Raw genomic sequence first — 3,409 nt, forward strand, 5'->3', positions numbered from 1 at the left:
AATGAAGTGAACAACGGAACTAATGACGCTGCTGAAGACGTGTCACCTGACAAAAGCCACTGTACGAAGAAGAAACCCTACCTGGTTTTGAGAAGGGAAACAGTGAAGTGCTTGATGAAGTTACTACCACTGATGTGACTGTTACCGATAACAGGACATCTCCTGATGGAGCAGATGAACCCCACGCGAAGCAGAAGCCAACGAGACGGAGACCAGTATGGAAGAAGATACATCCCGTAAAATTAAGATACTTTGTTGAATTTTAATTTTGTGTTTGTAAATTCTGTACATTTGATTAAGTTATCGTTAATTATCTATTGGTTTAATGTAAGTGGTTATTGTTCAGGACGACCAATACTAAGGAAGGGGCAGTATTATGACAGCGACAGTCACGTGACGCTGGGAGCATGTGATGAGTTTCTAGAAGGATCATGAAGGCCCGAGTGTTTACCAGATGCCCTCTATTTTAGTATATAAGCCCGGCAAATAATTGGCAGATGGACAGATATAGAGACAGATAATTGAATCAAGTGAGCGGTAGTGACCGTAAATAAAGTGTGTGAGCCGTTGTGAATTATAGCGTGTGTTTAAGTTAAAGTGACCATGGAAATTCTGTGTATTGCAAAGTTGTATTGAGAAAGAATAAACTAGTTTTATTTAAGAAAGGACTTGTATCACTGAAGTTCCCCGGGAAGAATTTATATTGGAAATTAACAAACGACCAGAGATGTAACAATTGAATAATCCGACCCAATGTCAATACGACCAACTACTTTCACACCATTAATGTTTTAGTGTTTAGTATGGCAGATAAGTTTTAGTGGTATTCTGATATATAAGTAATTATAAGTGATATTTTGAATGCTTTGTCAGGTGCGATGTGTATCAGTACGTTAAACTTATCAAGTATAAAATGGCAAATACTAGTAAAAAATGCCTTTGTTAGATATACACAAGTGTTTAAGTTTAATTTAATCTAATGACTTAGATAGTTAAATTATAGTGTGAGTGTTAAATTTAGTTAATTTTACAAGCGATAGTAATCGCAGGTTTGTTTACTATCTGTGTAAATCAATTGTTGTGAATTGGCGCTTGTTGTATTATTGCGTCATGTTACTAGAACCTTCTAAGAATTTCATTGAGCATTATTGCATCATAATATCTCATAGTTTGTGGAACGTTCTAGGCCTCAGTCGGACTACACATATTAAACATGTGTCTAAAAATTTAGCGAGAGATATAGTCAAATAGATTTAGACTGCGTGCTTGTGAGTTTAGCCATAAATATAGTATAGTGGCGATTTCTAAAGTGAAATTAACACAGATTGTATTGCAATAACAGAGAAAGAATAATAATTCATCTTTTAAAAGTATGTTCTAAAACAACTGGACCTGCCTGTGTGAACTTTGACGAAAAAGAGACAGTTATTTGAAGTTCTGCATACAACTGTGATATACGTTTGATTTGTTTTAATATGTTATTTTAATTAAAACAAGTGGACTGTATGCTGTTTGTTTATTGTTGAAATTTATCGCCAACAAGTTATAGATACCTACTGTAAGAAATCTGGCCCATACATACTATATATCAATACATACATAAAACTGACAGCCTTCATAACTGATAATGGACTTTATCAATTTAAAGTGATGCCTTTTGGTCTGAAAAATGTACCTGCCACTTTCCAAAGATTTATGGATAAGGCTTTAGCAGGAGTAACTGAATGTTCTTAAGCAAATTTCGCCAATCAAAAGTATCATATTTAGGATTTAAACATGCTTCTGAGGGAATACACACAAAAAACTTCCGAACTGCAAATTGTTCAGTACATTCTTAGGTATTGGTACCTGGTATAATGAGTTAATTTCAAACTTTGCCACAGTTGCTAAAAACTATTCTTTGGTCTTAAACGAGTTAATTCACGAGATATAGTTCGAATTATTGCTCAGTATTGTTATTGATCTTGAGGAGTGGTTTAACTTTGGAACGTTATGTTTTTTTGTTGTTGTTTTTTGGAATCAGGTTTTTTCTTCTGGTTCTTTTTCCTAATTCCTATATTTATTGAAATTAATAAAATTGAGATTTATGCACGGGTTTATTAACTATTGTTGGTAAGTGATAAAGTCTGTAGTTGTTTGAAAGTTTTATTTTGGATTTATTTTATATTTTAATATATTATTTTTTTTATCCTGGTTATAGTGGATATTTGTTTAGCCCATTAAAAATGTGTTTGTTTTTATTCAGGTGTTCATGGATGTGAAAAGGGGGATTTAATGCTTTTTAGCCCGGTGTTCAAATTATGTCCTGTTTCATCTAAGTAACAGCCTGGGCAAATGCTTTATTGTATTTTGTAAATGATTTCTGACGGGGTGGTTTCGTAATATAATTTAATTTTCACTCCAGGGGTGAAAATGAACTCACTCGTTATGTTCATATTTACATGATGATATTTTTCACATTTCTGTTAGTGGCATGCTAATGTTTTATTTATACAGAATAGTGCAAGTGATTAGAAATGAAGTGTTTCCTGGGTTTGTATGTTTGATAAAACACGTCTTGTCTGTCTTTTTTAAAACTTGTTAATATTCTGCATAACTACCGTGACAAGGAATTGGTTTATCACTGAAAAGTGCGTAACTTTCTCATCCATGTTTTATGTGGAGCACACAGTGCACTGAAAATTTGGAGGACTTTTTAGAGTGCCTAGTTTCGGGTGAATTACATGATTATAAAACTAGTTTATCTAATTTTTGTCATGTGTGTTTTTTCCCATGAAGTTTAGTGGTGAATCCTTGGGCGAAATCTGGATAGGCAAGTGTAAAATACTTGTAAATTTATGTTTTAATGTTTCGAATGCCAACTCACGTTCTCTTGTCTTTTGGAAAATTGCTATTGATTTTTCTAGTTAATTTAAATAGTGATTGAGCTATGCAAGAAAACCTTTTAATATGTTACGATAATAAGAACAGAGATCCAAGAATGTTCAAGCATCCTTAACTGTTTTAAGTCGACCCGATTTCCTATGTCATCTATCTTTTGTTGGTCAGTACTAATTCCCAGTTCAGATATCATGTATCTCAAGTAACGAATTCTGGCAAAGGTAAGTTGCACATGTATTTTCCCATGTGAAGCTATGCAAATGGCATATTTGTTAGTGTTTGAGAAAAACAAATAAACAAGAAAAAACATCATAGTGGCGAGTGCATTCGGCATGAACAGTGTAAGTCACGGTGTGTGTGCATCATCTGGATCTAACTACCCTTTTCTCAGAAAGGGTCAGGTCATGGCCTGACTGGTCACAAAGTATTGTTACGACGGCGGGGGTCACGTGACGCTAATAACGCGTCATATTCACGAACGTTCACGTCCCTTCCTGAAGTCTCGAGAGGCTACTAGATATGCGGTAGT

This window comes from Limulus polyphemus, unplaced genomic scaffold (genome assembly GCF_000517525.1).
Source record: "Limulus polyphemus unplaced genomic scaffold, Limulus_polyphemus-2.1.2 Scaffold223, whole genome shotgun sequence".
Taxonomy (NCBI): Eukaryota; Metazoa; Arthropoda; class Merostomata; order Xiphosura; family Limulidae; genus Limulus; species Limulus polyphemus.